We start from the raw sequence: 15,461 nt of genomic DNA, 5'->3' as shown, positions 1-15,461 counted from the left end.
AATCAAAATTTAAATAGTTCCGATTAGCTAGAAGTGCATAACTTTTAGTGTGCCCCATGTATGCCCGCCTTTTCTACTATTTTTGTACTGTCCCAGAAAATTTATTCCAGGGAAGTATGTAAGGAGTCTGGTGAAAATCCGTAAACGGTAATATCTACAGGAACAAAAATACAAAAAGTAGGCAAATATTGGAACGAAGTTCCTTACGGCAGGCTTGGAGGGGATAGGGATTTTGGTGCGCGAACGAACTGAAAAAAATGTGATAGTAAAACCGTAAGAAAAATTCCGTGGAAAAAAGTGCGTGGAAAAGTGCGTGGAATAAAACCGTTAAATGAGACGTGCGCAGGCGCGACAGTCGCATACACAAGCGAGTAGTGTATATATTATCAATATTATTATATTAATATATGATAACGATTATAAGCAATATTAGAACGATTTTTTTTGCAATTTGTGTCGATTCTACATTAGCCGAAGGGACTTCGTTCCTACCTGGTGTCCCACGACACAACATTTGTCTTTTTTTAATGCGAGGTGACATGGAAATCCATTGGCAAATAAAGCTTAACATTGAAACATAATTCCTCACGTTTTCAACTGGAATCTCCTACCGGAGACGTTTTAAAGTGTCAATCATCTGCTGTTAGTTGTAGACCCCTCGCTCATTCTCTCTAACCCTTCGTATCAATTGGTCCTACATATAATAATATTGACACACTTTTTACACAAATTATCTTGCCAAGTTAAGCATATATAGCCTGTGATGATATATTTAATACAATACACTTACTTAAACATACATATATTCATATAAACATACATAAATACATTTAAACATCCATGATTCGGAAACAAACACCTATATTCATCATATAAATGCTTGCACCTACCGAGATTCGAACCCGGGACCTCTAGCTTAGTAGGTAGGATCGCTAACCACTCGGCTATACATATGCTTGATTGGATTTAAATTCGAACTGTTAGGTGGCCATTGTAATACCAAAATATAAGACTCTTCTAACACAGCTTGGGTCGCTTGAGTTACGTTACCCGAATTTTAAATTGTGAGCTCAATTTTACCGTAGTACCGTAGTAGAGGCATTAATCCCTATATCCTGTTAATAAGTAAAAGATATTATGCGAGCATTTTATCAACATCTCTACTAATATTATAAAATACTAGCTGACCCAGCAAACGTTGTATTGCCGATATTAAAATCGCGATACAAAAGTAACTGTTCATCGTAGATGGGTGAAAATTTGAAGTTGTATGTATTTTTTAATGCTGACTTATAATCAAACAAATTTAAAAAAAATGTCAAAAAATTTCGTGTGACCACCCTTAACATTTAGGGGGATGAAAAATAGATGTTGTCCGATTCTCAGACGTACCCAATTTGCACTCAAAATTTCATGAGAATCGGTCAAGCCGTTTCGGAGGAGTTCGGTCCCGCACACCGTGACACGAGAATTTTATATATTAGATGTAAATGTAAGCTTGTTTGTTACGTTTTGAAGCCTACGCCACTGAACCGATTTCAATGAAATTTTGTACAGAGATAGACAAGAGCTTGGGAAAGGACATAGGCTATCTTTTATCGCGAATGAAAGGCTTGAAATAGGGGTGGAAGTTTGTATGAAAGTTTGTCATTATCGAAGATAACACCATGAAACTTTGTATTTAAGCACTTGATAAGAAATAAATAAATATTAATTGTTCTAGCACTTTTAAAATTTAGACCAGGGGATAACAAAGGGGGATGAAGTTCTATAGTTAGCAGCTTATAAAAATGTATTAACCACAGCAGTTTGTTGTGTATTATTTACAAAGTGAGTACATAAAGGCATAAAAGGCATTTATTTTCTCAAAATTGATTCCTTTAGAATTATTTTTTATGTCATTTCTAATAACTACTAGATACTACTACCGCTTCGGGAACAAATGGCGCTCTGAGAGAGAAGAAGCGGCGCAAGATACTCTCCCAGCAATCTTTTTTTGCGCTCTTTTCAATAAAAATGTAAAATATTGTACAGTGATTTTTATCGCTATAAAATAATCACAATCTAGTCCCAGACTGTCCGATCATTTAGATATTCGGCAGTGGAGTAATAGGATTTACGACAGAGCCATTTTTTTATAAAACATTTAAATTTATTTATAGATAGTGCCTGAACAATGGCTGGAACTTTATTATAAAAGTGTATACATTTACCCTTAAAGCTTTTATGTATCTTATGAAGCCTACTAGAATCAGTTACAAACAATCCCTTATTTCTAGTGTTATAATAATGAAAATCACTATTAACAGCAAAATATAAAAAAAATTACTACCCGAAGTAAAATCAAAAGAAATAGTTTATAAGTGCCAGATGACAGGATTGACCAGGCACCACCAGCGACGCCCATACATGAATGTGACGCATGGACCAGTGATCGCGCTTCCCTCGCATATACATTATTGGGTTTCGGTCTGAAGTGCGCCGTCGCTAGTGAAATTACTGGGCAAATGAGACTTAACATCTTATGTCTCCAGGTGACGAGCGCAATTGTAGTGCCGCTCAGAAATTTAAGATTTTTCAAGAATCCTGAGCGTCACTGCATTGTACTGGGTGGGGCGTATCAATTATCATTAGCTGAGCGTCCTACTCGTCTCGTGTCTTATTTTCATAAAAAATAAAAATAAATATATTTAACTACAAAGGAATACATCCACGCTACCACGACACATGCCATTTAAGCGAGTATGACAGTCCACTTATTGTTCATACAAATTCTTACCCCCTTATTTATAATGGTCCGCTAACTTTAAACAGCCGCTAAGGAGTGTTTTTTCTCATTCTGACTTAGGTCAATAGAAGAAGACAGAGTGAGAATTAGCAATGCTTTAAGTTAGCAGACTATTATGAATAAGGGGGTTAATATTTAGGTAAGTTATTTAATTAACACCCTGTCTAAATCTATTTTAATATAGGGGGATACCTACATTTTAATACATATACATACTGCTAGATGCAGAAAGCATCTTTAAAGTTAATGTTTCATTAAATATAATTACCGTCACTTTATTTTTCATTTTGACAGTCACAGATAGCATGTGAAATACGGCCGTTCCCAATATTCAGTCTATCTCTTACTTGAGATAAAAATCTTAACTATCGTTGACTTTTCTGTCCCAATAAACTTATCGACGATAACTCACCCTATCCGTGCACACTGTCTGTCAATGGGACGACGTATAGCTTACCAGCGATATAAAGTACGTATGGAAATTAAAATTCACGCATCCCAATATAAGGCGATAAAAATGACTTATCGAATATATTGGGCCAGCTTCAGATTATTGACAGCTAATTACTGACAGTAGAATATAGTAATTTATCTCTATCTGTATATCTATTAGTATTTTGGGAACTGCCGATAATGAAACATTAACTTTAAGGATGCTTTCTGCAACTAACGGATATATTATGACAAGTAAAATTATTATTATAAGATATGGATAATAAAACTGTGGTCGACACGAGGTAGGTATTTTCCGTCGAACACTAAATGAAGGTTCTAGAATTAGATTTTTTATCTTCTTTCACACGGCCATGACCATTGCAATAAAGATTCTAATCCGACAATGAAATAAAAAATACACGAGACTTGACATTTACGTCGATGCAAAACATCGTATTATCATCCTTTCAACTTAATCCTATTTTATCTTGCTTTATTATTTTTATCGGTCGGCCATCTTGTCAACATCCCGTGTACAAGAATATAAAACGTTTGCCCTTAGATAATTTATAAGAATAGATAGAGCCAGAATGAAAAGAATGATGAAAACAGGCCAGATTTATTACTTTGGTGTGCATGACAAGCTACATCTTACACTCGCGATTTGTATGTCGCGTTAGTGTGCGTGCTTTGCTCAAATAGAGGTTAGCAGTCAACCTCAATTCTTTTTCCTCAGTCTTTCGACGTTTTTCCATATTTAACAGTCTATCTAGACGTATAAATGATATAAGCGCTTACCTATAGTCCAACAATTATTAATTTTTGCCAGTCAAATGAATAAAGAGATTTGAAGTCTAAATAATATAAACAATTTGTTATATTTTTAAAGTGTTAACCCTACTTCTAGGATTAATACACAAATAAAATTTGAAAACAAAATTTTATGAACGATGCGGGACTCGAAACCACGACCTCTCGCGTTCCGTGCGAGTGCTCTGCCAACTGAGCTAACCGTTCGAGTGAGGTAGGGTTATCACTTTAAAAATATAACAAATTGTGGATCATGGATAAAGGGTTCTCAGTATTGATTAACATCAAACTCAGGATGTTATCTAGGGATCACCTCCATTATGTTCTGCGACGACCATTTCGCATCTTTGGTGGTTGCCAAGGCCTTCCTCGGAATGTATTTGTTTATACTACACATGTATTTTGCTACGAATGTCTGTACCCAGGGGCGTGCATTCCATATAGGCAATTGGGCAGTCTACCTTAATAAGAACCTATATACGACTAGGATTAAAGTTCACTTAGGGTAAGTTCCGATATGCACCGATATGTATCTCTCAGGTTGTGGCTTCATACTGTAAAGCAGTTTCTGTATATGTAGAAGAACAAAAAAACGCGAGAGGTTGCGGGTTCGAGTTATTAATAATATATAATAGATAGAAGATAAATTTAATTTGTGTAAGTTAACTACTATTATTGACATAATATGATCATGACTTTTTGACAATAACATAATTATTGGAATGTGCTTACAAAGGGTATGTTCCGATATGTACTGCGACCACTGTTCAGTGTGACGTTAGTTTAGTATACTGTGAAGCCGTTCCTTTATAGCCAGTTATACTGGTTATTATTTAAAACGGAACGCTTTCCCGTATACTGTCAGTCGCAATTTTCGACGCAGCATTCAAACGAGTGTATTAAAGTTTTCTAGTTCATTAAAAAAAACTATTATTGGGGTACTGTCAAATTGAAAATATTTTAATTCATATTGATTGTGCCTCTATTTATTTACGGTATGTGTGGATTGATGCATCTACTATACTCAATAACTCTTGTGTTTATAAGTATTGATTTACTTTTATTTTTCTTTTTTGACTTTCTCGTTTGAGTATTTTTGTTGCGTCACTTTGCATATATTGTAATTGAAATGATTTGTAAAACAATTAAAATGTAAATCTTGACTTAAAAGAGTGGCAATGAGTTTCTTGCTACTTCTTCTCATTAGCTCAACCCTTTACGAAGTAGCGGTAAATTCAATAAGAAAAAAATTTTTTTTTTTTTTGACATTCATAAGTGTCATATCCGTGACCTACATGAATAAAGTATTTTTGAATTTTGAATTTTAAATTTTGATTTTAAATTGAATTTATAATATAATATAATAATAACGTTAGGCACTCGAGTGGTTTTGTCTGATCACGTGATCAAAGTACTGCGAGTATCATACCTCAAAAACGCCAGTGCTCACAGTAGAATATGGCGGCGAGTTATGACGTCATAAATTTCTCTAGGGTACTGCGGTAGTAAACAGTCCATAACGGAACGAATATTTCTTTAGTGATAGCACTGTGCAGTGCTCGCAGGGCATATCGGAACATACCCTTAGTTTCGCTATTTTATAATCAAACTTTTAAGGAATACCCACCCAGTAAGTTTAACCTTACGTTAAATGCCTTGTAAAAACCATTGCCTCGCGAGGTATCATCAACCTCTTCACGTTATGTGTGCAATATCTAAAGATTATTAGATACCTACTTGTACCTAGAATGCAACAAATTCAATTATTAGGTTGACTAAATGGTCCGGAAACTATGTATATAAGAAGCACAAACAACTTTAATACTTTTATCTCAAACCCTAGCTCAAACCGCCGTTTTCAATAACGTATCTCTAGTTACGGATACATTGCTGTCGCCCTTTAATGACAAAATCTTATCTATCCATAGTTATGCCTAATTTTGTTACAGTCCAATGCTTTATGTCGATAGGTTATTGAAATGTAAGTAAGCGTAAAAGGATAGATTTGTTTAGTAAGTTAAACTAAGGATAGATAGGTTATTGAAAGCGGCCGTAAAGCGCAACTACGACTAGTTAGATCTACAGTGCCTACCTTGCTAGAAAACCAATTCACGCTAAGTCTGTACCTGATTGTGACGGGGAAGGAAGAGGGAAAAAGACTCAGTGGCTGAAGACCGAAGAGATGGTCGGATCAGATATCCGATCATCTGGATATCCCTGTCAACGTAGCACTGCACCAGGCCACCGACGATTACCAATAGAGGAGTGCTGTTGATAGTCTACGGAGTCACGACCCTCAGGAGTGAGGGGACGACGAAGAAAAAGATCTGTACCTGCGGTCAAAATAACTATCATCTCAAAACGAAATATTCGTCTTTATTAATCCTAAGGTATTTTTATTTACATGTCAGCTCCATTATAATCTAAGTACATTAACACTAAAACAAAAGAAAAAACAAAATTCTTAACGTAACAAACTAAGAAAAATTAATAAAAGGAAAAGCAAGTTATACAGTCTTCACCAAATAAGACTTATGGATTCAAACGGACTTATGGCATCCTTAGATGCAGGATGGGCAAGTATATTTACAAACATGCCCGTATCAAATCTGTTCAAACCCATAAGTCCTACAATTGCGTCTCTACCAGACTGAAATCGGACACACTCATTCCATAACATTTTCAATTATTCCACATGAATCATATACTCCGTAATTTTCATCAAAAATTTAAACTTATTCATAGGCATGTGTTCGGATGACATATAGACAGACTGAGGTCTGTGAGCAATAATAATCAACCTCCTTTTAATCTTTACAATCAAAAACCACGGTATATGAGGAGGCTCAGACTGCAAAGTTCTATACCAAATTCCTTTTTCGCAATTCAAAGAGGAACCAGACAAGGAGACTTATGTCGCCAAAAATATTCATTGCAGTACTTGAGCTTTTAATACACGATATAAACAGGAAAAGGGGAGGCATCAATATCAGAAATAAAAGGCTAACCCATTTAAGATTCGCAGACGACCTGGTTCTTCTAAGTAAAACCGCTAGAGACCTACAGGACATGCTGACAGCACTACATCATCACAGCGAGAAAGTCGGTCTCGAAATAAATTTTGACAAGACAAAAATCATTACAAACCATACTAAACCTACTCTCAGCGTCGAAGGCGAAGTAATAGAGTACGTTGAAGAGTACATATATTTAGGCGAACTGGTTTCGTTCAGAGAGATTGACTCGGAGGAAATAGATAGACGAATGGCGCTGGCATGGAAACGATACTGGTCCCTGAAAAATCTTCTTAAATCTAAGCTACCTATTGTTCACAAACGGAGACTCATGAGACTCACTTCACGGCGAGAACACAGCAGCGATAGAGTATGAGATGTCTTCAATATTCAAGAGCTGATTTTTTCCCATCAACGTTTTTAATGGACGTAGATATATGGACTCTCATATGAATAAGTCCTTAGAAAATCGTGACGTTTCAAACTATAAATATCCAAAGCCACAACAAGAGTACCATTTTGTTTTATTACAAAGCTTTGTTTAGAGCCGACCTTAAAAAAATACTATTTTTCATTCAGTTGTAAGCTAGAACTGTTTTTTTTATATCATTAATAGCTGACCCGACAGACGTTCTGTATATAATAAATAAAATATTTTTTTTATATGAACTTGTCAATAATAATAACATCAAAAATTACTTCGTAAAATATGCACCCTGCTGTCGTAATGAAATTGTTTTACAGCAGAACTGTCGAACCGTGCGTCAATAAATTCTCTCATAGAAATAATGTATGGACACATCAAAGGAAAAACAAATTTGTTGTTTTTATTTAATTTATCAGCATTTTCCTATTTATTCACCTTATAAACCTTCTCTGGACTTCCACAAATAATTCAAGACCAAAATTAGCCAAATCGCTCCAGCTGTTCTCGAGTTTTAGCGAGAATTACGAACAGCAATTCATTTATATATATATATAGATTTAGGTAATATATAATTTTAAATATTGTAAGAGCCAAAACATGTTTAATTAAAAAATCAATAGAAAAACCCACCAAGTATACCTTTTAACAGTGTTTAACTGTTAAACTACTAAATAAAGCAATATTTTTTACAAAATAAACAATTTCCGCTCAGGATTCTTAATAGAATCCAGAATTCTGAGCTAAGGTTTATCAAAACAACACGTATGTCCAGAATCGAGCGGTGGTATCTTAGGCTAAAAGTTTTAATGACAAAGCCATCTTTTGTCGTGGCAATACCGTCAGAGATATAAACAAACTACGTCTTCCATACCCTTGATAAGTAATAACAATTTTATTACAAAGAAACTCGTTCGGTTGCTCTTGACTTCGCTTGAGACCAACATGAATAATTTATATAGTTGCTATGTGAATATTTATTATTTTAAATCTGAATTGTTTTTAGATGCATTACAATAGTATGGAACTATCCTCTCCACCCATTTTGTCTACTTCATATATAGTAGTGTCTACGAAAAGAAAAAAATGTTTTTAAATTCACTTGATTTTAAACCGACTTCAAAAAAGGAGGAGGTTCTCAATTCGTTCAATTTTGTATGTTTTTTTTATGTTTGTTACCTCAAAACTTTCGCCTGGGTGAACCGATTTTGATAATTATTTTTTTATTCGAAAGCTGGTGCTTCCCGTGTGGTTCCATTGTAATTTGGTCCAGATCTGACCATGGCAGCCATGAAAATGCCATAAAAGTCTTAAATTTGCTATACATATAGCAAAGTGGATGATAAATTTACGAATAACTCGGTAATAATACGAATAATCGCCAACCGATTTCGATGATTCTTTTTTTATTGGAAAAGATATACTTCAAAGATAGTTTGGTTAGGTTCTGATTACGGAATCCATGGCAAAGTAACGGAACTCTTCAATTAAGCGTTGAAAAAATTAGTATATCTACACATATTTAGACAAATTCTTAGTTAGTATACTTCAAATTCACTAAAAATCAAAAAATAAAATCCAATCAACAGATTACAAACAACTAGCTTCTTTTCGAATTCTCTACTAGGAAGGCTTCTCTACGTCTTACTGCATGATAGACTTGTTCTGCACCTATCACAAAACTTTATTAACGCCATACATCCTGATGGTGGGGTTGATATTTTTATTTGTAGCGTGTTGTGCGAAGGTGGAATTTTGCGGCATGAATCAGGTCAAACAGTTCTTCAAATCACTCCCCGTGATAAATGCAGTAGAAGACGCACAATGAAGCGACGTCTCTACTCAACACCAAGTGATCTAGCTGTTCACAGAGCACTGGGTCGACAACAATCCGAGCATCTCTGCATTGCATGCGATCAAACAATTCGAGCTGATACTGGGGTGTGCAAGATCAGAGATGACAACAGTACTCCGTATGTGGACGGAACTTTCATTTCAATGGGATAATTAGTCACTTGGGCGTTTCGGTTGAGATTTGGGCTAGACGAGGGCCAGTCTAACTGAGTCTTGAATTTCAGCCAAGCTCGTGAAGCGTATTGTTAAGATGTTTCACAACCAGAGAAAAGGCAATCTCTTAAATGTTGATACACTTTAGGTGAAGAATGTGACTTCTTGATTAATTCTTCCCCCCTCAAACAATGACTGACTCAGGACGATGATCACCTTGCAAAGGTGGACTGATGTCAAGATCGCCGGAATAGGCATGGATGGATGGATTGGATGAGGGCAGCGCAGGACCGATCTTCATGATCTTTGGGTAGGCCTTTGTCCAGCAGTGGACGTCTTTCGGCTGATATAACGATGATGATGTAATCGAAGATAGGGTTCAGGTTCGTCAAGCTTCTAGTCTTCTGTGATGCTACGCCAAAGAGACCTACCGGGAATCCTACTGTATATCGATACTACCATAGAACAGTTTAAAGAGATCTCTTTAAACTGCTATGTGTATACTACAATATATTAATATACGACTGGTACCTAATTATCTACTTTGTCCAACGCAATCACTGCAAATGTGTTTACTTAAACCAGTTTGAATTATTGTGTTTCCTCCAATTATAAATGGTATTACTATAAAAAAAATTATGATAAAAGCATGATTAACATTAGTATTATAAATTTGATCATCTTAATTTTTTAGTTAAAAGACGAGAAGACTTAACATTATCCTCGAAAAATATTGTGAAATGGCGGGAAATGATCGAAGATTCTAACATAACAAACGCGTTCCAAGCTTGAATTAAAAAAAAAGTTAAAGTTTTTTAGTTGTTACAATATTTATGACCAGATATGAAATAAAAAACAGAATATATTAAGTCACTGAATACAGGGTACCAGCATGACTAGATGTTGTTGTCCACAGAGAACAAAAAGTATGAGGTCACGTTGTATGAGGTCAGAACCAGATCTCTGGTTCGCGGTTTTTTCCTTATAAAAGCACCCGTTTTCAGAAACATTAACACACAAAGTTTCTTTATCGCTCTAGTACGGTTTCGTGTGAAAATATTTACAATGAATAAAACTTTGGTAAGTACAACAAATTTAATTCTTGGACGCACTGGTAGATTTAATAAACAAAACAATTGAATTTTTATTTGATATTAAAGTATTATATTATGATATAAAGTTATTTCAGTATTTCATTAATATTTTTATAACTGCAATAGCATTTTAATAAAATAAGTACCTATTGTTTTGGTCCACTGGTTAATTTATCTATTATTGTCATTTCATTGTCAGTACATTTATGAAAATTTAATATACGTTCACAAAAATCACCTTTTTGCTCTTAATAGTGATTTTCATTATTATAACACTAGAAATAAGGGATTGCTTGTAATTAATTCAAGTAGGCTTAATAAGATACATTACAGCTATAAGTATATACTACTTTTATAATAAAGCCACCCATGAATCCCAGCCACTATTCGGGCATTATCTATAAATAAATTTAATTTTTTTTTAAATGGCTCTGTCGTAAATCCTACTACTCCACAGCTCAATATCTATGTGGTGAAACAGCCTGGGACTAGATTATCATTATTTTATAGCAATAGCTGTGACAGTACATTTCATACGTAAATTTCATTAAAAAAATTAGTATATTAGAATTGACATTAAAAATAATTATAAATGAATCGATTTTGAGAAAATTAAATGCCTTTTATGCGTTTTATTACTATTTATTAAGAATCAAAACTAAAGTAGCCTTATAAGGTGTTTTCACTTTACTTTATTTTTTTACTTTTACACACTTTTCTAATTTTGAATTATTATTACTTAAGAAAAATCGTATAAATATTCTCTGTTTTATAATATCAATGATTGTACCAACAGGAGAATCTAACGATAAACTTTTAATTAAGGTTGCATCACCTGTGTATGCATATTTATAATTGTAACCGTATTAAAAATACTATGCAAAATTCAACCATTTCAATAATTATTTCGTTTTGCCTGTGGTTCTTGTATCAAATAATGTCAGAGCAGAACTGTCAAGCTGTGTGTGAAAAATTATTCTCACACTTTTGCACATCTTAATCATTTTCATTTTTAATTAAATTTTGCACACAGTGTTCATAGTTTGATTAAAATCGGTTCAGTAGTTTAGGAGTTAATCGCGAACAAGCAATGTGACACGATATTTTACATTATATAAAGATTACAAAAATATTGTAAAAAAACAAACCATATAAAATATTTTTGCCCAATGCTTATATATATATATACTTACAGGAGCTTACAAGTGTAATAAATCAACTATTTTGAAGCCAATCCATTATTTATGTTTATTTTTTTATATTTCTAAAGTGAATCGATATACAATGATAATGCTTTGTTAAATGAAATTTTAAGAGTTCTTTAGTCGTCAGTAATCACTTACACGTTACAACCAAAACTCAATTTGAGTTTGTTTTTTGCATGAACAAATGTTAACTATGTACACCTTTTTAAAAATTTACTGCACCAAATCTCACATAGCCCATTGAGACGATTTAGCATAAAGGAATTAAATGTTGTTATGAAATCTGATACTGCGAGTATCAATTTCAAGTTAAAATCTGCAAAGAAGTCAAAGGATTGACGTGTGCTATGGAAGAAGGTACAGGCGGTGGTGTATTTACAATGCTTATAGTAAAAAAAAACTTTTTTTTTTATTTCAGATTGTTGCTTTGGCGCTGATCGCCGTTGTAGTCGCAACTCCAGGTAACGTCCTGTTTTTAATATATTGTTACTATCTTTAAGTGAACCTACACAATATTTTTGTATTAAAATAAGAATATGGATATTTTCTAAGTTTGTCTTATAAGACACTATTTCTGAACGTTATTAGAGTACATACTTCCAGAACAATGTATGCTAATTACGTTTCAAAATTTGAATTAGCAAATGTTATATGATTCGCTATTGCAACAATATATCAACAAGCTATATATATATAGCTATAGGTTTTGTCTTTTTTTTATGACAGTAAGGGACGAGATGAGCAGGACGTCCAGCTGATGGTAATTGATAAGCCCTGCCCATTACAATGCAGTGCCGCTCAGGATACTTGAAAAACCCAAATATTCTGAGTGGCACGGCAATTGCGCTCGTCACCTTGATACATAAGATGTTAGGTCTGATTTGCCCAGTAATTTCACTAGCTAAGGCGCCCTTTAGATCGAAACACAATAATGCTTACACATTACTGCTTCACGGCAGAAATAGGGGCCGTTGTGGTACCCATAATCTAGTCGGCATCCTGTGTAAATGAGCCTCCGACTAGTATAATTAAAAGCATGACGGCAATGTGGGAATAGAGTCTGGTTTCCCCGTCAGCTAAACGTAATAATTATATTACATAAATAAAATAAAAATACATAGATATATATAATATATATTAATATATCTATGTATTTTTATTTTATGTCTCACATTGAATAATTGAAGTAGTCTTAACTAATATATTTGTTTGAAATGGCTTTACAACTGTATATTTTGTATTATCACTATCTGTTTTGCATTTTAACCATAAATTCACACACTTTGATGATTTTTTTAAATACGTCGAAAAAAAATCTAGGTTGGCTTCTGAGGTTCGAATTATGAGGTTCATCTCAATTATGAGCATTGCACGCACGCAAAGTGCGAAAATAGCGAGTTCAATCACATTAAAGAAATACACACACGCAACCTGGACTGTTGTCATCGGTTGTCTAACAGCAAGAGACTCTATCCAGACGTATAAATTATCTAATATTAAATTGTTTGAAGTTTTGTAACAGTTTATATAAATAGCACTTAATATACTTTAGGTTACGGTGGACAAAATCAGAACAGCGGACATGGTCAAAGTGGACAACACGGCGGATTTGGTGGACAAAGCCACGACCAAGGCTTCGGTCAGGGCGGACACGGCGGCGGCCAAGGACACAATGGCGGATATGGACAAAGTGGACATGGTGGACAAGGCGGACATGGCGGACAAGGAAGTCACGGTGGACAAGGTGGACACTACTAAAAATAATCGAGTATTCAATTGCTGTTATGTGAATTCTTTATGAATAAATAAGTTTGCGCTATTCACAAAATTACTTTATTTTATACTAACCTTTTACTAAGCTGACCCGACAGACGATGTTCTGTTAATATCTAATAATAAAAAAAAACTCTTGCGGATGGAATTTCGTAAAATCTTCTTAACTGACCTCTTTTTGGTGAAAGGTATATTCCTACCAAATTTGAAATCTCTACGCCTTATGGTTTTAGAGATATCGTGATTGGTCAATATCCGGCACTCATAATTATAGCCCGTTGTCAAGCCCTGCTGTATTTAAGATCAGCAATATCTTCTTGGCTCGAGAATTACAAACAGTATCAGGGAACAGGGTGTAGTCACCAAGGATGATGTTACGCTTATGCATTAGTGGGCCGCAATGCCGACTGCTGCAGCTACAGCTCTTGCGAGTGACATCAGCATATTGCCTGATTCCGGCATGCCCTGGGACCCATCTGAGAATCACTCTGTCTTCATGCATTATGAGTTCAGTCATTCAATGCAATTTTTGAAGCCGTCAAGTCAGCGTCTAAAGCCAACAATGCTGCCTGACTGTTAGAGTGAAATTATTTATCTCTTTGGATATTCGTTTCCGCGCATTCTAAAATGGCGTATACCTCTGCTTGAAATATGGAGGCAAAACTTCCCTAGTTTGTACTGGATTCAAACCTGGGCTCGTTCTCCATAGACTTCTCGGGCAACTTCATTTTCCATTTTGGACCCATCGGTGAACCATAAGAGGCTCCCGTTCTTCCGAGACTTTGTTGGTCATCCAGTCGTCCCTAAAAATTTGTTCCACAATATAGTGTTTGTGCTGTGGAACACATATTACTAGATAGAAGATGGGCCTTTGATATGTGTGGCTCATGATAGATCACAGAAACTAACAAGATATGAAATAAGGTCGATGTCACAACAATATGGCCGCAAAAAATATATATTTCCCGTGTCAGTATCGTCCGTACTAGTACCGTACCGTAGTCACGTACAGCAAGATGAAAAGGAAAGCGAAACTATTGTTATTGTACGGATTTTGTTTGACAAGTCGTAAACAGTCAGTCACGCTGGGAACTAGCCACTAAATAACACACACATTGACAAATCAAAATTGTTCACACATTATCGGACTGTCAGGTCATCTATAATCTGGTATATTCTACCACTACTACGAAACTATGTCTATAAAGTCTAAATATCTAAACTATAAGTCCTATGGAAAAAAGTTGAAATGCAAAGTTGTCGGTAATAAAAAGATGTAAAACTTTTGTTCTTGCACTTTTTTCACATAACCTCAAAATGTAACCAAGTTTTTTGGTCTTTTATGTTAAGATTTAACAAAAAAAAACACAAAATAATGGTGAAAATCATTTTTGTAATTTTCAAATGCTTCAACATTGGTCTGATATGAATACGATATGCTTTTCTAAGCAGTTATACGCTGGTAGATTTCTTGGTTTTATATTGCATGTAGAAGTCTAGAAACTAATCTAGACTTAGTGAGTACTTGAATAGTATATCTAAAGTACAGGTCAATTACATATTTCATGATATCAAACGCGAGTTATAAATCTGACACAATTCTCCTTACGGATTACGTTGAAAGATTACGTGTTGATTTTCTATTCAAGTATCCCTTAAAATATTTAAAATGGACATAATTTTTGTAAGTGCAAGCATCATCATCATCATCAGCCGGAAGACGTCCACTGCTGGACAAAGGCCTCCCCCAAAGATTTCCACGACGATCAGTCCTGCGCTGCCCTCATTCAACGTATTCCGGCGATCTTAACCAGATCGTCGGTCCATCGGTGTCGGTGGGGGGCCTACCAATACTGCGTCTTCCGGTACGTGGTCGCCATTCAAGGACTTTATTGCCCCAACGGCAATCTA

General features: G+C 34.9%; 1 protein-coding gene and 1 long non-coding RNA gene across 2 annotated transcripts in view; one reads left to right on the top strand and one right to left on the bottom strand.

The window, feature by feature from the left end:
• The window catches only part of LOC126972003 (uncharacterized), a 577,468-nt gene that overhangs the window by 467,853 nt on the left and 94,154 nt on the right, over positions 1-15,461 (bottom strand). The window lies entirely within an intron of this gene.
• Positions 10,433-13,605, top strand: LOC126972029 (uncharacterized). Its single transcript, XR_007731027.1, has 3 exons — positions 10,433-10,558; positions 12,196-12,238; positions 13,330-13,605. It is a non-coding gene; the product is annotated as an uncharacterized LOC126972029 (long non-coding RNA).

Source organism: Leptidea sinapis, chromosome 25 (assembly GCF_905404315.1).
Source record: "Leptidea sinapis chromosome 25, ilLepSina1.1, whole genome shotgun sequence".
Lineage (NCBI taxonomy): Eukaryota > Metazoa > Arthropoda > Insecta > Lepidoptera > Pieridae > Leptidea > Leptidea sinapis.
The sequence above is the reverse complement of the archived record's forward strand: the minus strand, read 5'-3'. Positions and strand labels throughout refer to the sequence as shown.